The sequence below is a fragment of the Schistocerca piceifrons genome, unplaced genomic scaffold, assembly GCF_021461385.2.
Source record: "Schistocerca piceifrons isolate TAMUIC-IGC-003096 unplaced genomic scaffold, iqSchPice1.1 HiC_scaffold_541, whole genome shotgun sequence".
Classification (NCBI taxonomy): Eukaryota; Metazoa; Arthropoda; class Insecta; order Orthoptera; family Acrididae; genus Schistocerca; species Schistocerca piceifrons.
The window spans coordinates 122,375-149,286 of NW_025728779.1; the positions used below are offsets into that span (position 1 = coordinate 122,375).

The 26,912-nt window shown below is 48.3% G+C and overlaps 7 non-coding genes across 7 annotated transcripts; all 7 read left to right on the forward strand.

Annotated features, from left to right (window-relative positions):
• Positions 1-148: 148 nt before the first annotated feature.
• LOC124757038 lies at positions 149-267 on the forward strand. The gene has a single exon (XR_007012371.1). It is a non-coding gene; the product is annotated as a 5S ribosomal RNA (ribosomal RNA).
• A 1,233-nt stretch (positions 268-1,500) lies between these two features.
• On the forward strand, positions 1,501-1,619 carry LOC124757040. Its single transcript, XR_007012372.1, has one exon. It is a non-coding gene; the product is annotated as a 5S ribosomal RNA (ribosomal RNA).
• A 1,234-nt stretch (positions 1,620-2,853) lies between these two features.
• On the forward strand, positions 2,854-2,972 carry LOC124757041. Its single transcript, XR_007012373.1, has one exon. It is a non-coding gene; the product is annotated as a 5S ribosomal RNA (ribosomal RNA).
• Positions 2,973-4,215: 1,243 nt separating this feature from the next.
• Positions 4,216-4,334, forward strand: LOC124757043. The gene has a single exon (XR_007012375.1). It is a non-coding gene; the product is annotated as a 5S ribosomal RNA (ribosomal RNA).
• An 8,444-nt stretch (positions 4,335-12,778) lies between these two features.
• On the forward strand, positions 12,779-12,897 carry LOC124757044. The gene has a single exon (XR_007012376.1). It is a non-coding gene; the product is annotated as a 5S ribosomal RNA (ribosomal RNA).
• Positions 12,898-14,130: 1,233 nt separating this feature from the next.
• Positions 14,131-14,249, forward strand: LOC124757045. The gene has a single exon (XR_007012377.1). It is a non-coding gene; the product is annotated as a 5S ribosomal RNA (ribosomal RNA).
• Positions 14,250-21,226: 6,977 nt separating this feature from the next.
• Positions 21,227-21,345, forward strand: LOC124757046. Its single transcript, XR_007012378.1, has one exon. It is a non-coding gene; the product is annotated as a 5S ribosomal RNA (ribosomal RNA).
• Positions 21,346-26,912: the final 5,567 nt, after the last annotated feature.

Consider the following 26,912-nt stretch of genomic DNA (forward strand, 5'->3'; position numbering starts at 1 on the left):
GGCGCAACGAGCAGCCTGTGTTGTGCGTGTCACCCACGTGGCGGTGGAAGGACGTGCTTTGCGTCAAATGTGCCACGGAAAACGGCGATTGCGTGTGTTGGGAGAAGGGGCGAAGGCTTCCTCTGCCGTGCGGCCACATTATAAGGACGCCAACGGCCATACCATGTTGAATACACCGGTTCTCGTCCGATCACCGAAGTTAAGCAACATCGGGCCCGGTTAGTACTTGGATGGGTGACCGCCTGGGAACACCGGGTGCTGTTGGCTCTATCTCATTTTTTAATTTTTGCGTCGCTACACCTGCCAGCCCTCTTTTTCATACTAACTTTCAGGTGTGACAAAGATGCTTCCACAAGCATTTTAAAGTACTGTACTAAACGTAAGACACGAAATTGCAGTAATGAACTCAGTTTGAGCAAGAATGCGCGGAGGAAGAGTGCTAGGAAGTCGTTGGAATTAACGAAACACTACGAATCGACAGATGTGTCCTTGAAACGCGTCAGAGCCAACTGTTTTGTAGCGGCGCTAAATTCGAAAAACTAACTAAATACATAAATTAAAAAAAAAAAAAAAAAAAACAGCCGTTCTCGTCCGATCACCGAAGATAAGCAACAACGTTAGTATTCGGATCGGCGACCGCCTGGGAACTCTGGCTGTCTTCATTTTTTGCTTTTTTGTCGCTACCCCTGCCAGCCCTCTTTTCATGCTACCTTTCTTGTGTGACGAAGATGCGTCCATACTGATTTTAAACTATCGTAAGATGCGATATTAAGGAACTCCGTTTGAAGAAGAGTGTGCCAAGGAAGATTAGCAAAGTGTGTCTGCAAATAACGAAACAGTATGAAACGACAGAAATGTTGTGAAACACGTCCGGGCATATTGTTTTGTAGCAGTGCACATCTGCAAATTTGTAAACAAAAATTTATCTTTCGCCTCTAGAGGAGATGGATGCTTTGTTGAACCTCCTGTGTCCTCTGTCCGTGTTTTCGCACCTTTCCAGCGCAGCGCTGCTCTACTCTAGTAGCTCCGAACGGCCGCACACGGCGTCTCGGACACGCCGGTTCGGCCCGCGCCCATCTCGCAGATGTTTGTCGTGCTTGTGCGGTCATATGGAGCGCGACCCGAGCGGCAGCGAGCGGCAGTCGAGCAAAGTCGGGACGGAAGGGAAGGGGAGGGGACACGACAGGCGAGGATGCAACGCGCAAATTACGCAAATTTCTGGAAGCGCGGCGCGTGTCAGCCAGGTGAGAAAGCTTCCGCCGGTCCAGCAGGACACTGCCACACCCCGCGCAGGCCCCCCCTCCCCCCGCCCGACGCCCGGCCCTGCGCCGGATAACAAGAAATGACAGGCGGCGCAACGAGCAGCCTGTGTTGTGCGTGTCACCCACGTGGCCGGTGGAAGGACGTGCTTTGCGTCAAATGTGCCACGGAAAACGGCGATTGCGTGTGTTGGGAGAAGGGGCGAAGGCTTCCTCTGCCGTGCGGCCACATTATAAGGACGCCAACGGCCATACCATGTTGAATACACCGGTTCTCGTCCGATCACCGAAGTTAAGCAACATCGGGCCCGGTTAGTACTTGGATGGGTGACCGCCTGGGAACACCGGGTGCTGTTGGCTCTATCTCATTTTTTAATTTTTGCGTCGCTACACCTGCCAGCCCTCTTTTTCATACTAACTTTCAGGTGTGACAAAGATGCTTCCACAAGCATTTTAAAGTACTGTACTAAACGTAAGACACGAAATTGCAGTAATGAACTCAGTTTGAGCAAGAATGCGCGGAGGAAGAGTGCTAGGAAGTCGTTGGAATTAACGAAACACTACGAATCGACAGATGTGTCCTTGAAACGCGTCAGAGCCAACTGTTTTGTAGCGGCGCTAAATTCGAAAAACTAACTAAATACATAAATTAAAAAAAAAAAAAAAAAAAAAACAGCCGTTCTCGTCCGATCACCGAAGATAAGCAACAACGTTAGTATTCGGATCGGCGACCGCCTGGGAACTCTGGCTGTCTTCATTTTTTGCTTTTTTGTCGCTACCCCTGCCAGCCCTCTTTTCATGCTACCTTTCTTGTGTGACGAAGATGCGTCCATACTGATTTTAAACTATCGTAAGATGCGATATTAAGGAACTCCGTTTGAAGAAGAGTGTGCCAAGGAAGATTAGCAAAGTGTGTCTGCAAATAACGAAACAGTATGAAACGACAGAAATGTTGTGAAACACGTCCGGGCATATTGTTTTGTAGCAGTGCACATCTGCAAATTTGTAAACAAAAATTTATCTTTCGCCTCTAGAGGAGATGGATGCTTTGTTGAACCTCCTGTGTCCTCTGTCCGTGTTTTCGCACCTTTCCAGCGCAGCGCTGCTCTACTCTAGTAGCTCCGAACGGCCGCACACGGCGTCTCGGACACGCCGGTTCGGCCCGCGCCCATCTCGCAGATGTTTGTCGTGCTTGTGCGGTCATATGGAGCGCGACCCGAGCGGCAGCGAGCGGCAGTCGAGCAAAGTCGGGACGGAAGGGAAGGGGAGGGGACACGACAGGCGAGGATGCAACGCGCAAATTACGCAAATTTCTGGAAGCGCGGCGCGTGTCAGCCAGGTGAGAAAGCTTCCGCCGGTCCAGCAGGACACTGCCACACCCCGCGCAGGCCCCCCCTCCCCCCGCCCGACGCCCGGCCCTGCGCCGGATAACAAGAAATGACAGGCGGCGCAACGAGCAGCCTGTGTTGTGCGTGTCACCCACGTGGCGGTGGAAGGACGTGCTTTGCGTCAAATGTGCCACGGAAAACGGCGATTGCGTGTGTTGGGAGAAGGGGCGAAGGCTTCCTCTGCCGTGCGGCCACATTATAAGGACGCCAACGGCCATACCATGTTGAATACACCGGTTCTCGTCCGATCACCGAAGTTAAGCAACATCGGGCCCGGTTAGTACTTGGATGGGTGACCGCCTGGGAACACCGGGTGCTGTTGGCTCTATCTCATTTTTTAATTTTTGCGTCGCTACACCTGCCAGCCCTCTTTTTCATACTAACTTTCAGGTGTGACAAAGATGCTTCCACAAGCATTTTAAAGTACTGTACTAAACGTAAGACACGAAATTGCAGTAATGAACTCAGTTTGAGCAAGAATGCGCGGAGGAAGAGTGCTAGGAAGTCGTTGGAATTAACGAAACACTACGAATCGACAGATGTGTCCTTGAAACGCGTCAGAGCCAACTGTTTTGTAGCGGCGCTAAATTCGAAAAACTAACTAAATACATAAATTAAAAAAAAAAAAAAAAAAAAACAGCCGTTCTCGTCCGATCACCGAAGATAAGCAACAACGTTAGTATTCGGATCGGCGACCGCCTGGGAACTCTGGCTGTCTTCATTTTTTGCTTTTTTGTCGCTACCCCTGCCAGCCCTCTTTTCATGCTACCTTTCTTGTGTGACGAAGATGCGTCCATACTGATTTTAAACTATCGTAAGATGCGATATTAAGGAACTCCGTTTGAAGAAGAGTGTGCCAAGGAAGATTAGCAAAGTGTGTCTGCAAATAACGAAACAGTATGAAACGACAGAAATGTTGTGAAACACGTCCGGGCATATTGTTTTGTAGCAGTGCACATCTGCAAATTTGTAAACAAAAATTTATCTTTCGCCTCTAGAGGAGATGGATGCTTTGTTGAACCTCCTGTGTCCTCTGTCCGTGTTTTCGCACCTTTCCAGCGCAGCGCTGCTCTACTCTAGTAGCTCCGAACGGCCGCACACGGCGTCTCGGACACGCCGGTTCGGCCCGCGCCCATCTCGCAGATGTTTGTCGTGCTTGTGCGGTCATATGGAGCGCGACCCGAGCGGCAGCGAGCGGCAGTCGAGCAAAGTCGGGACAAGTCGGGACGGAAGGGAAGGGGAGGGGACACGACAGGCGAGGATGCAACGCGCAAATTACGCAAATTTCTGGAAGCGCGGCGCGTGTCAGCCAGGTGAGAAAGCTTCCGCCGGTCCAGCAGGACACTGCCACACCCCGCGCAGGCCCCCCCTCCCCCCGCCCGACGCCCGGCCCTGCGCCGGATAACAAGAAATGACAGGCGGCGCAACGAGCAGCCTGTGTTGTGCGTGTCACCCACGTGGCGGTGGAAGGACGTGCTTTGCGTCAAATGTGCCACGGAAAACGGCGATTGCGTGTGTTGGGAGAAGGGGCGAAGGCTTCCTCTGCCGTGCGGCCACATTATAAGGACGCCAACGGCCATACCATGTTGAATACACCGGTTCTCGTCCGATCACCGAAGTTAAGCAACATCGGGCCCGGTTAGTACTTGGATGGGTGACCGCCTGGGAACACCGGGTGCTGTTGGCTCTATCTCATTTTTTAATTTTTGCGTCGCTACACCTGCCAGCCCTCTTTTTCATACTAACTTTCAGGTGTGACAAAGATGCTTCCACAAGCATTTTAAAGTACTGTACTAAACGTAAGACACGAAATTGCAGTAATGAACTCAGTTTGAGCAAGAATGCGCGGAGGAAGAGTGCTAGGAAGTCGTTGGAATTAACGAAACACTACGAATCGACAGATGTGTCCTTGAAACGCGTCAGAGCCAACTGTTTTGTAGCGGCGCTAAATTCGAAAAACTAACTAAATACATAAATTAAAAAAAAAAAAAAAAAAAAACAGCCGTTCTCGTCCGATCACCGAAGATAAGCAACAACGTTAGTATTCGGATCGGCGACCGCCTGGGAACTCTGGCTGTCTTCATTTTTTGCTTTTTTGTCGCTACCCCTGCCAGCCCTCTTTTCATGCTACCTTTCTTGTGTGACGAAGATGCGTCCATACTGATTTTAAACTATCGTAAGATGCGATATTAAGGAACTCCGTTTGAAGAAGAGTGTGCCAAGGAAGATTAGCAAAGTGTGTCTGCAAATAACGAAACAGTATGAAACGACAGAAATGTTGTGAAACACGTCCGGGCATATTGTTTTGTAGCAGTGCACATCTGCAAATTTGTAAACAAAAATTTATCTTTCGCCTCTAGAGGAGATGGATGCTTTGTTGAACCTCCTGTGTCCTCTGTCCGTGTTTTCGCACCTTTCCAGCGCAGCGCTGCTCTACTCTAGTAGCTCCGAACGGCCGCACACGGCGTCTCGGACACGCCGGTTCGGCCCGCGCCCATCTCGCAGATGTTTGTCGTGCTTGTGCGGTCATATGGAGCGCGACCCGAGCGGCAGCGAGCGGCAGTCGAGCAAAGTCGGGACGGAAGGGAAGGGGAGGGGACACGACAGGCGAGGATGCAACGCGCAAATTACGCAAATTTCTGGAAGCGCGGCGCGTGTCAGCCAGGTGAGAAAGCTTCCGCCGGTCCAGCAGGACACTGCCACACCCCGCGCAGGCCCCCCCTCCCCCCGCCCGACGCCCGGCCCTGCGCCGGATAACAAGAAATGACAGGCGGTGCAACGAGCAGCCGTGTTGTGCGTGTCACCCACGTGGCGGTGGAAGGACGCGCTTTGCGTCAAATGTGCCACGGAAAACGGCGATTGCGTGTGTTGGGAGAAGGGGCGAAGGCTTCCTCTGCCGTGCGGCCACATTATAAGGACGCCAACGGCCATACCATGTTGAATACACCGGTTCTCGTCCGATCACCGAAGTTAAGCAATCGGCAGCCGTGTATACTACGTCTGTGCCCAGAGATGCTGTTTCAATTACGACTGTCAGTTATCTTGCTCAGCCGCCCTCTGATAGCTCGTCAGTGCACGGCTAGCGGCCGCTCTGTTGGCATCGCCGCGTTGCGTTCCGCTGTCGAGTTTCTCATTTTTGCGCGTTTTTTTGCGTAGTTGTTGAGTAACGGTTTGAAAATGGAAAACGTAAACAGATCGAACACATTGAACGTTATTTTCGACAAGGAAGCTGTACGCCCTACGGCATACGAGGCTCACGACTGGATTATTGACGAACTCGGTCTTACCGACACCGAAACGTACGGAGTCCAGTGGGACTTTATTACCGGAACCCTGTTTATGAAATTCAATGATCCGGAAATGTGCGAAAAGATCGTGCAGGAAAACGGTGGAAAACGCAAGTTTAAATATCGTGACGGAAGCGTTTGCGACGTGACCGTGTGCCACGCGGGTTACGGTATTCGTCAAGTTCGTATTTTCAATCTTCCCTTTGAAATACCTACGCAAATGATCGCTCGTGGTCTCATGCCGTATGGGAATGTGCTTTCAGTGACGAATGAGAAATGGGGTAGTGGTTTCCGACTACAAGTTTACAACGGAGTAAGAAGTGTTCTTATTGAACTGAAACAGCACATCCCGTCCTTTCTTGTCATAGGCGGTTACAGGGCTTTTATATCATACAATGGACAGCCACAGACGTGCTCGTACTGCAATGCAACAGATCATTTTCGACAAAATTGTCCGAACAGACGTCGCCCTGTGCAGCTCCCGCTCGGCGGTGATAGCGCACAAACGCAGAAAATTTCGTATGCGTCTGTAGCGTTGGGTGTTGCTCCGATTCGACCCTCGTCACTCCCTGTGACAGAGGCTGCGTGCGAATCGGCTGCGACCCCGGCGAACACGGACAATGTCATGGACATAACAGAAATTGATGAAAAAGCCGTCATTCCAGAAAATTCTCTCCGCAATAATGTGACAAACGTTACGGTTGTGGCTGACGTTCACCCAGAGCCGCCAAAAAGTGACGATACTGAATCAGATATTTTTCCGACCAACACGCAAAATTCAGAGAGTGGACGCAGCCCTGCTGCTGTCCCCTCAGAAAAGCGTGTTTCACGTAAAGACCCCAGTCCATCCCCGAGTAGGAGATCGGTGAGCCATTCACCGAATAAATCTTCGAAAAGGAAACATCGACGCGGACGTGGAAACGGAATTTCGGATGTAAGTTCTAAATCCGATCAACAATGCCCTGTGACTGTCGCCCCTGTTGCGTCGCATGAAACAGAAGCAGATCGCCGGCGCGACGCAACTGTTCGACATCTAAGGGAATTTCTAAATAAGCAAGAGAAAGAAATCAGCGTACAACCGCTCGCAACTGAGGCTGTATTATCAGCGCCAATTAAAAGAAAGGCAGAGGAAATGCACGAATGTCGTGCTCGGCACACAGCCCACGTCCCGACGGACGACATTCGTGCCGTCCATGCCATGCAAATCGATTCGCCACATACGCACGTACCGATGGAAACCAACAATGATCCTCCCCGCTCAGATCAACAACGCAGTACTGTTTGGTCCGAAGATGTTTGAGTATAAACTCGTTTGAAAATTTAGTTGCAATACTCGTCACATACAAAACAAACCATTCGCAGAATGAATTATCTCCATTTATAACCCGTCTCCCGTAGCTAATGTTTCTCTGTTTCTTTCTCCACTTCCAATGCCTGCCTGTCATACGCAAATAAAAGATTTATCTATTCTTACCTTAAATATAAACGGGATTTCTGCAGTGCACAAAATTTTATCCCTAGTCGATTTTGTACATTACAGTCGTTTTGACATAATATTCCTTCAGGAAGTTACCGCAAACATCCTCAATAACATAAATGGATATGATGTTATTTATAACATTAACAATAATATAAAATGCGGTACCGCGATTTTATATAAAAATTCCCTAGAGCCAGACAATGTCCAAACGTTGCCAAGCGGACGCGCAATTGCGTGCAATATACAAAGCATGAGATTTATCAATATTTACGCCCCCTCAGGGACAGATAATAGACGAATGCGCGCAGCATTTTTCAATCACGAGATAGTTCCCTTGTTTGATACCACACGTCCAATAATTCTCGGTGGCGATTTTAACTGTGTAACACACTCATCCGACCAGCACCCTACGGCCACTATGTGTCCTGAATTAGTGAAACTGTTGACCGCCAAAGATCTGCGAGACACGTGGCGTCTCCTCCACCCACATACAACGCAGTACACGCACATATACAATAGTGGAGCAAGCAGGATAGACCGCATATACGTCTCTCAACAGATTGCAAACAACCTAAATAGCGTAGACATCATCCCTGTCGCGTTTAGCGACCATTGCGGTTATGTTACTGCCATTCACCTACAGCGTACAAATGAAACACCTACTCCCAGGTTGTGGAAGCTTAATACGAAACATCTTGCCGCGGCAGACTTCCGCTCGAAAATGCAATCTGTATGGCAGCTTTGCCTGCAGAAAGAGAAAAACTACAGCTCAGCACTAGAGTGGTGGACTTTCTACGCAAAGCCGCAAATTAGGATGATTGCTCAATGTTATAGCCAGGAGGTAGCCTTCTGGACGCAGCGCACAACAGAATTTTACCAACAATGCCTCAAAGACGCGTTAAACGCCCCCGTCGGACCAAATGAAAATCTCCGCCTTCGCTTAAATCGTATTAAAGCAAAGATTCTCCGTATACATAACGAAAAGGCAAAAGGAATTTTGGTCCGAAGTCGCGCCTTGTGCGCTCTGGACGACGAAGAACCGTCGTCCTATCATCTCGCGCGTGAAAAAACACGGGCAAGGCGTAAACATGTAGAATCGATAACAACTGCGTCGGGCGAGCGCCTTACGCGGAAAATAGACATTCTCCAACATATTACAGCCCATTACACGGACTTATTTCGAGACGTTGCGACAGACGACGTAGCGCTAAATAATTTGTTATGCGACCTGCAGACTGACATTACGAACGCGGACCGAGAACAGTTGATAGCAGAGATGACAGTACAGAACACAAAACCTATTGTACAATCGTGCTCTAAAGGAAAGTCGCCGGGACCTGATGGCCTGCCAACCGAATTCTATCAGGTCTACTGGGACATCTTTGGGCAAAAACTCACCGACATAGTAAATGAAGTAATTCGTGGCATCGATATTCCCGCAAAATTTCTGGAAGGTCGAGTTGTGCTCGTCCCAAAAACGCAACATACATGTCGCGTCCAAGATTTCCGGCCCATCACGTTACTCAATACTGACTACAAAATCGTTGCAAGGTGCCTTGCAGCAAAGATGAAGCCAGTCATGAACAAAGCTATCAGCTCTTACCAAACGTGCGGAGTAACACACCACAATATTTTCCACGCAGCGTCCTTATACCGAGACATAGTAGCTCACACGGCAGTCCATAAATTATCGACAGCTATTCTATCCATTGACTTTGCGAACGCTTTCGATCGCATAAGCCACAAATACTTGCTACAGGTCATGACAAAAATGGGATTCGGCCGAGAATTTATCAAAATTATTGAAAATATTCTCACGGGAGCAAGATCAATAGTCACATTAAACGGATGGCAAACTAAACCGATACCTATCTGCCGCTCTGTCAGGCAAGGGTGTCCGCTGTCAATGTTCTTATTCGTGATCGCCATAGACCCGCTTCTCAGAACAATAGGCAGGACGTCAAAAGGTGTACAAATACACAATGCTTCCTTTAAATGTGTGGCATACGCAGATGACGTAGGCGCTTTCATTGACCACACAGCAGACATAGACTCGATACGCGCCTCCCTTCATCAGTATGAAAGTGCGTCTGGAGCAGCGATAAATACTAATAAAACTGTTCTACTTCCACTGGGTCTGCTAGCCACCGATATTGTCCGCCCATGGTACAGAATAGTGAGAGACCATCAAGTATTGGGTCTAGACATAACTGCGTGCCCACAGCATATGCAAGCACGAAATTGGAGAAGAATTCTCAACTCCATTAAGGGCCTCTGCAAATGCCACGCAACCCGACACCTTAACTTGCACCAGAAAGTCAAACTAATCAATTCCTTTATTCTCTCCAAGGCGTGGTATATGGCGCAGTTGCTTAGCGTGCCAAAACAAATAGGACGCGCTATATCTCAGGCAGTATACTGGCTACTCTGGCGCCACGAAATTTTTAAAGTGCGAGCAGCAGTTTGTGTCTTGGACCCGTCACATGGAGGACTCGGGCTAGTAGACTTCAGTCGCAAATGTGCAGCGTTGCTCGTCAACCGCACCGCTGAAATGCAGGCCGGCTTTCCCGATGGATCGACAGCATCCCTGCTAGAAATCTATCGGCCAGAATCTGAAAGCGCCCCAGTATCGGTGGCCAACATCCCTTACCGTATGTCCTTTGTACGAGACTATATTCTAAATAAAAGCTACGTCCTCCGCACGGCCACGAATCCACACAGGACAGCACGGCAACTCTATATTGAATTGATGGGACAACCCCCCCCTAGTAAATTGGAAGTCCGCTTACCTACTGTTAACTGGAAGCAGGTGTGGTCAAATGTTAATAGCAGTATTCTGCCGTCCGACGTGTCTGCGCTGTGGTACAAACTAGTCAACAACACACTGCCTACCAATCAGCGTTTAGCCGATATTCAACTTCTTGCCTCCCCCAACTGTAGCAGATGTGGCATGCCTGACACCAGAGAACACCGTCTGCAATGCCAAGCTGCTTCCGATGTGTGGAGGACTTGCCAGATAATGGTGGCTCTCATCACGCGAACTACTCCGGCGCACGTCTCAGTCGATAGTGTCATTGTACCTGATTTCAAATATTTCCCGCGGCCAAAACACAATACTGCTGTGTGGTTGTTGGGCCATACTGTTTACGCCCTTATTGACCGGCAAATTCACGATGGGCTCACCTTTTTGACTCATATTTGGGACCAATATTGTAAGATCAAAAATAGTAATAAACACAAAGAATATTTTGCTAATTTTTTATCATCTGCATTGCATCATGCGTATGCGAAACAACTGTAAGATGATTCCGAGCCCCTTTTATTTGTATCAATGGTCTTTCAGTCTCGCAATTGAGCTTTGATGATACGCACACTGACCTTATTTGCGTCTTACGCGCAGGTTTATCAAATTAAGTTTAGATATATAGTTAGTGTTAGCTGGTGAAATATAACCAGTCTCCATTCATTTGTCTATCTTTGTTATGTGCCAGCCTGTAAACTAGTATACGTAAGACTATTTTTGGAAAAAGTAATAAAATGGATAAAGTTACAGAAAGAGAGTAACTGAGTAATAGGATGAGGTTCCAGTTTTAGCAAAAAAAAAAAATAAAAAAAAAAAAAAAAAAAGGAAGAAATAAAAAAAAAAAAAAATAAATAAAAAAAATAAAAAAAAATAAATAAAAAAAAAAAAAAAAAAAAAAAAAAAAAAAAAAATACACCGGTTCTCGTCCGATCACCGAAGTTAAGCAACATCGGGCCCGGTTAGTACTTGGATGGGTGACCGCCTGGGAACACCGGGTGCTGTTGGCTCTATCTCATTTTTTAATTTTTACGTCGCTACACCTGCCAGGCCTCTTTTTCATACTAACTTTCAGGTGTGACAAAGATGCTTCCACAAGCATTTTAAAGTACTGCACTGAACATAAGACACGAAATTACAGTAATGAACTCAGTTTGAGCAAGAATGCGCCGAGGAATAGTGCTAGGAACTCGTTGGAGATAACGAAACACAAAAAAAAAAAAAAAAAAAAAAAATACACCGGTTCTCGTCCGATCACCGAAGTTAAGCAACATCGGGCCCGGTTAGTACTTGGATGGGTGACCGCCTGGGAACACCGGGTGCTGTTGGCTCTATCTCATTTTTTAATTTTTGCGTCGCTACACCTGCCAGCCCTCTTTTTCATACTAACTTTCAGGTGTGACAAAGATGCTTCCACAAGCATTTTAAAGTACTGTACTAAACGTAAGACACGAAATTGCAGTAATGAACTCAGTTTGAGCAAGAATGCGCGGAGGAAGAGTGCTAGGAAGTCGTTGGAATTAACGAAACACTACGAATCGACAGATGTGTCCTTGAAACGCGTCAGAGCCAACTGTTTTGTAGCGGCGCTAAATTCGAAAAACTAACTAAATACATAAATTAAAAAAAAAAAAAAAAAAAAACAGCCGTTCTCGTCCGATCACCGAAGATAAGCAACAACGTTAGTATTCGGATCGGCGACCGCCTGGGAACTCTGGCTGTCTTCATTTTTTGCTTTTTTGTCGCTACCCCTGCCAGCCCTCTTTTCATGCTACCTTTCTTGTGTGACGAAGATGCGTCCATACTGATTTTAAACTATCGTAAGATGCGATATTAAGGAACTCCGTTTGAAGAAGAGTGTGCCAAGGAAGATTAGCAAAGTGTGTCTGCAAATAACGAAACAGTATGAAACGACAGAAATGTTGTGAAACACGTCCGGGCATATTGTTTTGTAGCAGTGCACATCTGCAAATTTGTAAACAAAAATTTATCTTTCGCCTCTAGAGGAGATGGATGCTTTGTTGAACCTCCTGTGTCCTCTGTCCGTGTTTTCGCACCTTTCCAGCGCAGCGCTGCTCTACTCTAGTAGCTCCGAACGGCCGCACACGGCGTCTCGGACACGCCGGTTCGGCCCGCGCCCATCTCGCAGATGTTTGTCGTGCTTGTGCGGTCATATGGAGCGCGACCCGAGCGGCAGCGAGCGGCAGTCGGGACAAGTCGGGACGGAAGGGAAGGGGAGGGGACACGACAGGCGAGGATGCAACGCGCAAATTACGCAAATTTCTGGAAGCGCGGCGCGTGTCAGCCAGGTGAGAAAGCTTCCGCCGGTCCAGCAGGACACTGCCACACCCCGCGCAGGCCCCCCCTCCCCCCGCCCGACGCCCGGCCCTGCGCCGGATAACAAGAAATGACAGGCGGCGCAACGAGCAGCCTGTGTTGTGCGTGTCACCCACGTGGCGGTGGAAGGACGTGCTTTGCGTCAAATGTGCCACGGAAAACGGCGATTGCGTGTGTTGGGAGAAGGGGCGAAGGCTTCCTCTGCCGTGCGGCCACATTATAAGGACGCCAACGGCCATACCATGTTGAATACACCGGTTCTCGTCCGATCACCGAAGTTAAGCAACATCGGGCCCGGTTAGTACTTGGATGGGTGACCGCCTGGGAACACCGGGTGCTGTTGGCTCTATCTCATTTTTTAATTTTTGCGTCGCTACACCTGCCAGCCCTCTTTTTCATACTAACTTTCAGGTGTGACAAAGATGCTTCCACAAGCATTTTAAAGTACTGTACTAAACGTAAGACACGAAATTGCAGTAATGAACTCAGTTTGAGCAAGAATGCGCGGAGGAAGAGTGCTAGGAAGTCGTTGGAATTAACGAAACACTACGAATCGACAGATGTGTCCTTGAAACGCGTCAGAGCCAACTGTTTTGTAGCGGCGCTAAATTCGAAAAACTAACTAAATACATAAATTAAAAAAAAAAAAAAAAAAAAACAGCCGTTCTCGTCCGATCACCGAAGATAAGCAACAACGTTAGTATTCGGATCGGCGACCGCCTGGGAACTCTGGCTGTCTTCATTTTTTGCTTTTTTGTCGCTACCCCTGCCAGCCCTCTTTTCATGCTACCTTTCTTGTGTGACGAAGATGCGTCCATACTGATTTTAAACTATCGTAAGATGCGATATTAAGGAACTCCGTTTGAAGAAGAGTGTGCCAAGGAAGATTAGCAAAGTGTGTCTGCAAATAACGAAACAGTATGAAACGACAGAAATGTTGTGAAACACGTCCGGGCATATTGTTTTGTAGCAGTGCACATCTGCAAATTTGTAAACAAAAATTTATCTTTCGCCTCTAGAGGAGATGGATGCTTTGTTGAACCTCCTGTGTCCTCTGTCCGTGTTTTCGCACCTTTCCAGCGCAGCGCTGCTCTACTCTAGTAGCTCCGAACGGCCGCACACGGCGTCTCGGACACGCCGGTTCGGCCCGCGCCCATCTCGCAGATGTTTGTCGTGCTTGTGCGGTCATATGGAGCGCGACCCGAGCGGCAGCGAGCGGCAGTCGGGACAAGTCGGGACGGAAGGGAAGGGGAGGGGACACGACAGGCGAGGATGCAACGCGCAAATTACGCAAATTTCTGGAAGCGCGGCGCGTGTCAGCCAGGTGAGAAAGCTTCCGCCGGTCCAGCAGGACACTGCCACACCCCGCGCAGGCCCCCCCTCCCCCCGCCCGACGCCCGGCCCTGCGCCGGATAACAAGAAATGACAGGCGGCGCAACGAGCAGCCTGTGTTGTGCGTGTCACCCACGTGGCGGTGGAAGGACGTGCTTTGCGTCAAATGTGCCACGGAAAACGGCGATTGCGTGTGTTGGGAGAAGGGGCGAAGGCTTCCTCTGCCGTGCGGCCACATTATAAGGACGCCAACGGCCATACCATGTTGAATACACCGGTTCTCGTCCGATCACCGAAGTTAAGCAACATCGGGCCCGGTTAGTACTTGGATGGGTGACCGCCTGGGAACACCGGGTGCCGCTCGCTATTGTGCGTCGCAGGTAGCAGAGGATTTCCCGGCCGTGTTGCCGTCGCCGGCCGGCCACGAGACCGTCCCCGCACCGCGCCCGCTGCCCGCTGCCCGAGGTGGACAGCGTGCCGCCGCCGTCGCTGCTTTGGCGAGTATAAGTTCTTTATTTTATTGACCGGTTATTTTTGGAAAACATGGCATCAACGACAAACAGGAGGGACACTATTCAGTGTACTTTCGATAAGAATGGTGAAAGACCGAACGCGTTTGAAATTCACAATTGGATCATTGACGATGTGAAAGTACCAGTAGAGGAAATCGAGGGACTACAATTGGACTTTATTTTGAACACATTGTTTGTAAAAATCGGAAACGCCGCGGAAATTGATAGAGTAGTAAATCTAAACAGGGGCATCTGGAAGTTCAAACATAGGGACGGAACCACAAGTGACGTCACGATCCAGCATTCTGGTTACGGAATCAGGAATATAAAAATATACAATCTGCCTTTCGAAGTCCCTGACGAAGAAATTGTAAAAACCTGCAGACTATACGGAAACGTTTTCGGGATATCGAGAGACAAGTGGTCGAGTGCATACCGCATTCAGGTAGACTCGGGAGTGCGCACCGTAAAAATGGACCTAAGGAAACACATTCCCTCGTTCATCAACGTATGCGGGCACAGAGGCTTCGTCTCGTACACAGGCCAACCTCAGACGTGTTCCATTTGTCATGCCACGGATCACATGAGGAACGATTGCCCACGAAACCGGCCGGTACAGCTTCCTAGAGAGAATACGTACGCAGGCGCGATGATGAATCTCAACGCAGATTTTCCGTCGCTGAGAATAGCGGACGCTGCCCCGCAGCCACAGGGAGAGGACAGTAACGGCAACGAGCCTGCCGCCGCGGGCCCCGCCGCCGCTACAACCGAGCAGGACACAATGGAGGAGGAGGAGGCCACAGAACCCGCGCCCCAGCCCGCTGCCCCGGCTACCCCCGGCCCCGAGCCGGCCGCCGGGCCCGCACCCGGAAGCGCCGACAAAAGGAAGATTAGCGACGGCAGCTCGGACGAGGCCGAACAGCAAGTACAGCCCAAGACGGCGCGTACACAGAAAACGCTGGCGAAGCAAGCGAGAAAGGAAAGAGAACCCGAACGAGAAATAGAAATGATGGAAACTGAAAAAGCAGAAAATGAAAGTGGCACTCCAGCCACACACGAACAGGCACGCGAGCAGAAGATAAGAGAAAACGTGAACCAACTTAAAAAGATACTGAAATTAAACCAAGAAGATGACGTCGCCGCAACCACCTCCAAGAAGAGGAGCGGAGAAAAAGCCAAGGGGAAACAACGGAACACAGAAGAAGACACAGAAACGACAAACAAAACGGCAAACAAAACAGGAACCAAAAAGGAAAGGAAAAGGCAAAATTCCAGTTCCTCACAGGAGAGGAGGCAAAGCGGGCCAGACCGGCCACAGCCACAGCACACGGACTCTGACGACAGCTCATGACGGGCAATAGAAATGACTAGGCTGGCAAAAAACTCATACCAGATAATCACTTGCAACGTAAATAAAATGACTACAGCAGTAAAGATAGACGCCCTCGCACAGTTCTTAAGACACAGAGCCGCAGACGTAGCGCCATTGCAAGAAGTGGCATCGACGGCGATAGAACGGATACCGGGGTTCGAAATCTACACAAACATAGACCCAGAATCGAGGTGCGGCACTGCGATAATGGTCAGACATGGAATAGAAACTGACGAACCCAAGATGTTGTCAAACGGCCGAGGAATTGCGATCCAAATAGAAGGCACGTTAGTTGTGAACGTATATGCACCGTCAGGCACAAACAACAAGAGAGCCAGGAGCAACTTCTTTAATGAAGAAATATGTGAACTTATCCTACACAACAACAACAATATCATAATTGGTGGTGACTTCAATTGTGTGACCGATCAAGAGGATCAGATCCCAGTGGCAAACGCGTGCGCCGAATTACAAGAACTTGTTAAACGTTTAAAACTGGAGGATTCGTGGAGAGTGGAAAATCCCGCACTCACAGAGTTCACATACTTCTACAGAAACGGAAGAAGCAGACTTGATAGAATTTACGTAGGCAGAGATTTGGCAGACAAAATATCGCGAGTGGAGGTCTGTCCAGTCATGTTTTCCGACCACTCCTGCTACGAGTGCAGCATCCGTTTGGAAACAGAGAAGACGGCGGCGGGAAGAAGCTCCTGGAAGCTTAACACCGACCACCTGCAAGACGTCGCTCTGAGAAAGGAGATAGCAGCCACGTGGCAGGAATGCCTGGCGAAGAGAGCAGAGCACAGCACCACAATAGACTGGTGGATTACGCGCACGAAACCAGCGCTGAGAAGACTGCTAATTCGGTTCTGCGCCGAAAAAGCGTTCTGGAGAAGGAACACTGCCGACTTTTATCAACAGTGCCTGAAAGATGCCCTAAATGCGCCGTTAGACGACCAATCTTTCTTGCCTAGGGTGAGGAGGATCAAAGCAAAAATGCTACTGATCAAAAAACAGCAACTGAGGGGAGTAATCACAAGAAGTAAAACGTACGGCGAAGTGGAGGACGAGCCCGCTACCCTGCACCACATCAACAGGGAGAGGGAAAGGGCGGCGAGCAAGACCATTAAGGAACTGTGCGACGGCGAAGGGCGATCACTCAAAACAAAACCAGAAATTAAAAGACACATAGAGACGTACTTCGAACAACTCTTCCAAAAAGAAGAAATAAAACAACGAGCAGTAACAAAAATCCTGCAAAACACAACACGGATGCTAACGGAGGCAGACAGAACAAAACTGACGGAGACCTTCGACGAAGATGAAGTCAGAGCAGTCCTCAAGAGCAGTGCCAAAGGAAGATCACCGGGCACCGACGGCATCCCGACCGAGTTTTACATCGAGTACTGGGACATAATCGGAGGGAAAGTGACGGAGATGGTAAATGAGATCTTAGGCGGAGCAGAGATACCAGCCAAGCTCACGGATGGGACCATCATACTCATACCGAAACAGAAAAAAGCCCGAAGAATAGAAGACTACCGTCCCGTCACGCTCCTGAATGCCGATTATAAATTAATAGCCAAATGCCTCGCAAGCAACTTGAAGACTGCAATGACCAAAACAATAAGTCCGTGGCAGACGTGTGCAGTGCCAGGTAGAAGTATATTTAACGCTACCTCCACCTATAGAGACGTGATAGCACATGCAGCTACCAACAAGAATACAGCAGCAATAATATCCGTAGACTTCAACAAGGCTTTCGATAGGATCGATCACAGCTACTTAATGAAGACGTTAAGAAGACTAGGATTCGGACCAAAATTCAACAGCATCGTCGAAAAACTACTAAAGAATGGCAAATCCAGAATAGCCATAAACGGATGGACAACAAAATACATAGAACTTAACAGGTCAGTGAGGCAAGGCTGCCCCCTGTCAATGGCCCTTTTTGCAGTAGCACTAGACCCGCTATTGAAGAAGATCGCCAATAGCATAGCAGGCTACACGGTGGAAGACAAAACAGTGGCTTGCGTAGCCTACGCAGATGACATGGGAATCTTCATCCAACAACGTGAAGAAATAAAAACGGTGGAAGAAATACTGCACACTTTTGAAGAAGCGTCAGGTGCAAAAATAAACATAAAGAAAACAGTGCTACTGCCAATTGGGAATAAGCAGATAAATGCAGCGAGTCAGTGGTATGAAGTAGTCGAGAACCACAAAGTACTCGGCATCTTCATGCAGCCTTGTCCACAAAAAATGGCAACATACAACTGGAGGAACGCACTACATGTAATACGAGAGTGCATTCAAACAGGCAACTAACCCTGCAGCAAAGAATAGACCTCATAAACACAACGATCCTATCGAAAGCCTACTACCTGGCACAGATCCTGACCTTACCCAAAGAAATAGCTAGGGCAATCACGGGAGCCGTATACTACCTCCTGTGGCGAAGAGAAATCTTCAAGGTGGCGCAGGAAACATGCTCGCTACCGATAGAGGAAGGAGGACTCGGTCTTGTGGAAGTAAGAACGAAATGTGCGGCGCTTCTACTAAAAAGGACGCTGGAAATCCAGGAGAAGAATCCAGAAAGCATCACAGCAGCACTGATAAGAAGAATGAAACCTGCATCTGAAGAACCGCCAATAAACACGAGCCACATCCCGTATAAGATTTGCCACGTAAGACAATACTACATAGACAAGAGCTATGCATTGACAACCGTGGCAAATCCCCAGTCACAGGACAGCGAGGAAAATATACAAGGCGCTGAGGGGAAGGCCTGCCAGAAACAAAATAGAAAACAAGTTCCCAAATCACAACTGGCCACAAATATGGAAAAACATCACGGAAACCACACTACCAAAGCACGTGAAGGCGAGCTGGTACCGAATAGTAAACAGGACGGTAGCAACAAACGAAAAATTAGCCCGGATCAAACTGAGAGATTCAGATAAATGTGAAGCCTGCAACTGTGTCGACACACTAGAGCACCGCTTCACATGTAAAAACGGGGTCAGCATATGGGAAACGTGCCAGAGAATAGTGGCAAAAATAAATAGAACGGACCAGCGAGCTATAACACCTACAGTCATCACTGCGCCCGATATCAAACCATTTCCCAGGCCGAAAAGGCTGGCAACCTTGTGGATCCTCGGCATGACAGGCCACGCCATCGTGACGAAGCGGCAGGCGGACCACGTCGATTTCCTGATGGACCTCTGGGAGGAACATAAGGAAGCGCAGCAGCACAGGCGGTACGACGAGAACTTCCAGAACTTCCTCCGGATACCCCTGCAGGCAACCATCGACGACGTCTTCCCCGGCGGCACGTGAACACCAGCGAGCCTCCCCACAGCACCGCAGCAACCTCGACAGTGCAGTGCAGTGATAAAAGTGAAGTAGTGCAAATCCAAAAAGAAAGTGAAAGTAGAAGTGCGCCAAAGTGTTTTAAGAAATGCAGCAAAAAGAAAAAGAAAGTGTTTTTATCAGTGTGAACACCCTAGGGTGTAGTGTTTCAGTGCTACAACCTCCCAATCACCACCGGATAACAGGTACATATTAAAGTGTTCTTTCCCTTCCTAAGTGCCACAAAGTCATAAGATGTACTAATAAAACTTTGCACTCATCTCTACTTTCACCTTCGTCCTTCAACTGTCAGATCTGTCTTTCCATGTAAGTAATATGTGATGCATGCTTAAACGCCGAACTAAAACCGGACCTCCTTTGTTTCTACCATCCTTTCATGCCTTAAATGCAATATGTAATTTAAATGTATATAACTTAATGTAATCAATATCTAAATAACTATGCTCATTTTTGTTTTGTTTTGTTTGTTTGTTTGTATGCACATTGCAAGTGAATAACTCTGTGACATCAGAGAAATGCCAGTCGTGTCAGTATTTGCCACAACAAACTTGGACATAAACATATAGCAATGAAAATGGACTACTCTCAGTAACGAATATAGGAAAAACTTATCGAATTGCTTAAAAACGAAAAGAATGAAAGGAAAATTACCAAATGGACAGCATGTCTTACAAAATAAGTAAGGGTAACAAATACCATACAAAGATGAATAAAAAAAAAAAAATTTAATTAGAAAACTGTAGTGCTCAACCATGCAGATGATTTATTTTGTTGTTTTTTCTTATTTCTGAAATAAAGATTTGGTTACAAAAAAAAAAAAAAAAGGTGCTGTTGGCTCTTTCTCATTTTTTAATTTTTGCGTCGCTACACCTGCCAGCCTCTTTTTCATACTAACTTTCAGGTGTGACAAAGATGCTTCCACAAGCATTTTAAAGTACTGTACTAAACGTAAGACACGAAATTGCAGTAATGAACTCAGTTTGAGCAAGAATGCGCGGAGGAAGAGTGCTAGGAACTCGTTGGAATTAACGAAACACTACGAATCGACAGATGTGTCCTTGAAACGCGTCAGAGCCAACTGTTTTGTAGCAGTGCTAAATTCGAAAAACTAACTAAATACATAAATTAAAAAAAAAAAAAACAGCCGTTCTCGTCCGATCACCGAAGATAAGCAACAACGTTAGTATTCGGATCGGCGACCGCCTGGGAACTCTGGCTGTCTTCATTTTTTGCTTTTTTGTCGCTACCCCTGCCAGCCCTCTTTTCATGCTACCTTTCTTGTGTGACAAAGATGCGTCCATACTGATTTTAAACTATCGTAAGATGCGATATTAAGGAACTCCGTTTGAAGAAGAGTGTGCCAAGGAAGATTAGCAAAGTGTGTCTGCAAATAACGAAACAGTATGAAACGACAGAAATGTTGTGAAATACGTCCGGGCATATTGTTTTGTAGCAGTGCACATCTGCAAATTTGTAAACAAAAATTTCTCTTTCGCCTCTAGAGGAGATGGATGCTTTGTTGAACCTCCTGTGTCCTCTGTCCGTGTTTTCGCACCTTTCCAGCGCAGCGCTGCTCTACTCTAGTAGCTCCGAACGGCCGCACACGGCGTCTCGGACACGCCGGTTCGGCCCGCGCCCATCTCGCAGATGTTTGTCGTGCTTGTGCGGTCATATGGAGCGCGACCCGAGCGGCAGCGAGCAAAGTCGGGACAAGTCGGGACGGAAGGGGAGGGGACAGGCGAAAATGCACCGCGCAAATTACGCAAATATCTGGAAGCGCGGCGCGTGTCAGGCAGGTGAGAAAGCCTCCGCCGGTCCAGCAGGACACTGCCACACCCCGCGCAGTCCCCCCGACGCCCGGCCCTGCGCCGGATAACAAGAACAAGGCGCGTCTCCCGCGAGTGTCGGAGGCCGCACGCACCAAACGAATGACAGGCGGTGCAACGAGCAGCCGTGTTGTGCGTGTCACCCACGTGGCGGTGGAAGGACGCGCTTTGCGTCAAATGTGCCACGGAAAACGGCGATTGCGTGTGTTGGGAGAAGGGGCGAAGGCTTCTTCTGCCGTGCGGCCACATTATAAGGACGCCAACGGCCATACCATGTTGAATACACCGGTTCTCGTCCGATCACCGAAGTTAAGCAACATCGGGCCCGGTTAGTACTTGGATGGGTGACCGCCTGGGAACACCGGGTGCCGCTCGCTATTGTGCGTCGCAGTTAGCAGAGGATTTCCCGGCCGTCCCGCCGTCGCCGGCCGGCCACGAGACCGTCCCCGCACCGCGCCCGCTGCCCGCTGCCCGAGGTGGACAGCGTGCCGCCGCCGTCGCTGCTTTGGCGAGTATAAGTTCTTTATTTTATTGACCGGTTATTTTTGGAAAACATGGCATCAACGACAAACAGGAGGGACACTATTCAGTGTACTTTCGATAAGAATGGTGAAAGACCGAACGCATTTGAAATTCACAATTGGATCATTGACGATGTGAAAGTACCAGTAGAGGAAATCGAGGGACTACAATTGGACTTTATTTTGAACACATTGTTTGTAAAAATCGGAAACGCCGCGGAAATTGATAGAGTAGTAAATCTAAACAGGGGCATCTGGAAGTTCAAACATAGGGACGGAACCACAAGTGACGTCACGATCCAGCATTCTGGTTACGGAATCAGGAATATAAAAATATACAATCTGCCTTTCGAAGTCCCTGACGAAGAAATTGTAAAAACCTGCAGACTATACGGAAACGTTTTCGGGATATCGAGAGACAAGTGGTCGAGTGCATACCGCATTCAGGTAGACTCGGGAGTGCGCACCGTAAAAATGGACCTAAGGAAACACATTCCCTCGTTCATCAACGTATGCGGGCACAGAGGCTTCGTCTCGTACACAGGCCAACCTCAGACGTGTTCCATTTGTCATGCCACGGATCACATGAGGAACGATTGCCCACGAAAACGGCCGGTACAGCTTCCTAGAGAGAATACGTACGCAGGCGCGATGATGAATCTCAACGCAGATTTTCCGTCGCTGAGAATAGCGGACGCTGCCCCGCAGCCACAGGGAGAGGACAGTAACGGCAACGAGCCTGCCGCCGCGGGCCCCGCCGCCGCTACAACCGAGCAGGACACAATGGAGGAGGAGGAGGCCACAGAACCCGCGCCCCAGCCCGCTGCCCCGGCTACCCCCGGCCCCGAGCCGGCCGCCGGGCCCGCACCCGGAAGCGCCGACAAAAGGAAGATTAGCGACGGCAGCTCGGACGAGGCCGAACAGCAAGTACAGCCCAAGACGGCGCGTACACAGAAAACGCTGGCGAAGCAAGCGAGAAAGGAAAGAGAACCCGAACGAGAAATAGAAATGATGGAAACTGAAAAAGCAGAAAATGAAAGTGGCACTCCAGCCACACACGAACAGGCACGCGAGCAGAAGATAAGAGAAAACGTGAACCAACTTAAAAAGATACTGAAATTAAACCAAGAAGATGACGTCGCCGCAACCACCTCCAAGAAGAGGAGCGGAGAAAAAGCCAAGGGGAAACAACGGAACACAGAAGAAGACACAGAAACGACAAACAAAACGGCAAACAAAACAGGAACCAAAAAGGAAAGGAAAAGGCAAAATTCCAGTTCCTCACAGGAGAGGAGGCAAAGCGGGCCAGACCGACCACAGCTACAGCACACGGACTCTGACGACAGCTCATGACGGGCAATAGAAATGACTAGGCTGGCAAAAAGTCATACCAGATAATCACTTGCAACGTAAATAAAATGACTACAGCAGTAAAGATAGACGCCCTCGCACAGTTCTTAAGACACAGAGCCGCAGACGTAGCGCTATTGCAAGAAGTGGCATCGACGGCGATAGAACGGATACCGGGGTTCGAAATCTACACAAACATAGACCCAGAATCGAGGTGCGGCACTGCGATAATGGTCAGACATGGAATAGAAACTGACGAACCCAAGATGTTGTCAAACGGCCGAGGAATTGCGATCCAAATAGAAGGCACGTTAGTTGTGAACGTATATGCACCGTCAGGCACAAACAACAAGAGAGCCAGGAGCAACTTCTTTAATGAAGAAATATGTGAACTTATCCTACACAACAACAACAATATCATAATTGGTGGTGACTTCAATTGTGTGACCGATCAAGAGGATCAGATCCCAGTGGCAAACGTGTGCGCCGAATTACAAGAACTTGTTAAACGTTTAAAACTGGAGGATTCGTGGAGAGTGGAAAATCCCGCACTCACAGAGTTCACATACTTCTACAGAAACGGAAGAAGCAGACTTGATAGAATTTACGTAGGCAGAGATTTGGCAGACAAAATATCGCGAGTGGAGGTCTGTCCAGTCATGTTTTCCGACCACTCCTGCTACGAGTGCAGCATCCGTTTGGAAACAGAGAAGACGGCGGCGGGAAGAAGCTCCTGGAAGCTTAACACCGACCACCTGCAAGACGTCGCTCTGAGAAAGGAGATAGCAGCCACGTGGCAGGAATGCCTGGCGAAGAGAGCAGAGCACAGCACCACAATAGACTGGTGGATTACGCGCACGAAACCAGCGCTGAGAAGACTGCTAATTCGGTTCTGCGCCGAAAAAGCGTTCTGGGGAAGGAACACTGCCGACTTTTATCAACAGTGCCTGAAAGATGCCCTAAATGCGCCGTTAGACGACCAATCTTTCTTGCCTAGGGTGAGGAGGATCAAAGCAAAAATGCTACTGATCAAAAAACAGCAACTGAGGGGAGTAATCACAAGAAGTAAAACGTACGGCGAAGTGGAGGACGAGCCCGCTACCCTGCACCACATCAACAGGGAGAGGGAAAGGGCGGCGAGCAAGACCATTAAGGAACTGTGCGACGGCGAAGGGCGATCACTCAAAACAAAACCAGAAATTAAAAGACACATAGAGACGTACTTCGAACAACTCTTCCAAAAAGAAGAAATAAAACAACGAGCAGTAACAAAAATCCTGCAAAACACAACACGGATGCTAACGGAGGCAGACAGAACAAAACTGACGGAGACCTTCGACGAAGATGAAGTCAGAGCAGTCCTCAAGAGCAGTGCCAAAGGAAGATCACCGGGCACCGACGGCATCCCGACCGAGTTTTACATCGAGTACTGGGACATAATCGGAGGGAAAGTGACGGAGATGGTAAATGAGATCTTAGGCGGAGCAGAGATACCAGCCAAGCTCACGGATGGGACCATCATACTCATACCGAAACAGAAAAAGCCCGAAGAATAGAAGACTACCGTCCCGTCACGCTCCTGAATGCCGATTATAAATTAATAGCCAAATGCCTCGCAAGCAACTTGAAGACTGCAATGACCAAAACAATAAGTCCGTGGCAGACGTGTGCAGTGCCAGGTAGAAGTATATTTAACGCTACCTCCACCTATAGAGACGTGATAGCACATGCAGCTACCAACAAGAATACAGCAGCAATAATATCCGTAGACTTCAACAAGGCTTTCGATAGGATCGATCACAGCTACTTAATGAAGACGTTAAGAAGACTAGGATTCGGACCAAAATTCAACAGCAACGTCGAAAAACTACTAAAGAGTGGCAAATCCAGAATAGCCATAAACGGATGGACAACAAAATACATAGAACTTAACAGGTCAGTGAGGCAAGGCTGCCCCCTGTCAATGGCCCTTTTTGCAGTAGCACTAGACCCGCTATTGAAGAAGATCGCCAATAGCATAGCAGGCTACACGGTGGAAGACAAAACAGTGGCTTGCGTAGCCTACGCAGATGACATGGGAATCTTCATCCAACAACGTGAAGAAATAAAAACGGTGGAAGAAATACTGCACACTTTTGAAGAAGCGTCAGGTGCAAAAATAAACAAAAAGAAAACAGTGCTACTGCCAATTGGGAATAAGCAGATAAATGCAGCGAGTCAGTGGTATGAAGTAGTCGAGAACCACAAAGTACTCGGCATCTTCATGCAGCCTTGTCCACAAAAAATGGCAACATACAACTGGAGGAACGCACTACATGTAATACGAGGCCTCACGAGAGTGCATTCAAACAGGCAACTAACCCTGCAGCAAAGAATAGACCTCATAAACACAACGATCCTATCGAAAGCCTACTACCTGGCACAGATCCTGACCTTACCCAAAGAAATAGCTAGGGCAATCACGGGAGCCGTATACTACCTCCTGTGGCGAAGAGAAATCTTCAAGGTGGCGCAGGAAACATGCTCGCTACCGATAGAGGAAGGAGGACTCGGTCTTGTGGAAGTAAGAACGAAATGTGCGGCGCTTCTACTAAAAAGGACGCTGGAAATCCAGGAGAAGAATCCAGAAAGCATCACAGCAGCACTGATAAGAAGAATGAAACCTGCATCTGAAGAACCGCCAATAAACACGAGCCACATCCCGTATAAGATTTGCCACGTAAGACAATACTACATAGACAAGAGCTATGCATTGACAACCGTGGCAAATCCCAGTCACAGGACAGCGAGGAAAATATACAAGGCGCTGAGGGGAAGGCCTGCCAGAAACAAAATAGAAAACAAGTTCCCAAATCACAACTGGCCACAAATATGGAAAAACATCACGGAAACCACGCTACCAAAGCACGTGAAGGCGAGCTGGTACCGAATAGTAAACAGGACGGTAGCAACAAACGAAAAATTAGCCCGGATCAAACTGAGAGATTCAGATAAATGTGAAGCCTGTAACTGTGTCGACACACTAGAGCACCGCTTCACACGTAAAAACGGGGTCAGCATATGGGAAACGTGCCAGAGAATAGTGGCAAAAATAAATAGAACGGACCAGCGAGCTATAACACCTACAGTCATCACTGCGCCCGATATCAAACCATTTCCCAGGCCGAAAAGGCTGGCAACCTTGTGGATCCTCGGCATGACAGGCCACGCCATCGTGACGAAGCGGCAGACGGACCACGTCGATTTCCTGATGGACCTCTGGGAGGAACATAAGGAAGCGCAGCAGCACAGGCGGTACGACGAGAACTTCCAGAACTTCCTCCGGATACCCCTGCAGGCAACCATCGACGACGTCTTCCCCGGCGGCACGTGAACACCAGCGAGCCTCCCCACAGCACCGCAGCAACCTCGACAGTGCAGTGCAGTGATAAAAGTGAAGTAGTGCAAATCCAAAAAGAAAGTGAAAGTAGAAGTGCGCCAAAGTGTTTTAAGAAATGCAGCAAAAAGAAAAAGAAAGTGTTTTTATCAGTGTGAACACCCTAGGGTGTAGTGTTTCAGTGCTACAACCTCCCAATCACCACCGGATAACAGGTACATATTAAAGTGTTCTTTCCCTTCCTAAGTGCCACAAAGTCATAAGATGTACTAATAAAACTTTGCACTCATCTCTACTTTCACCTTCGTCCTTCAACTGTCAGATCTGTCTTTCCATGTAAGTAATATGTGATGCATGCTTAAACGCCGAACTAAAACCGGACCTCCTTTGTTTCTACCATCCTTTCATGCCTTAAATGCAATATGTAATTTAAATGTATATAACTTAAAGTAATCAATATCTAAATAACTATGCTCATTTTTTTTGTTTTGTTTGTTTGTTTGTATGCACATTGCAAGTGAATAACTCTGTGACATCAGAGAAATGCCAGTCGTGTCAGTATTTGCCACAACAAACTTGGACATAAACATATAGCAATGAAAATGGACTACTCTCAGTAACGAATATAGGAAAAACTTATCGAATTGCTTAAAAACGAAAAGAATGAAAGGAAAATTACCAAATGGACAGCATGTCT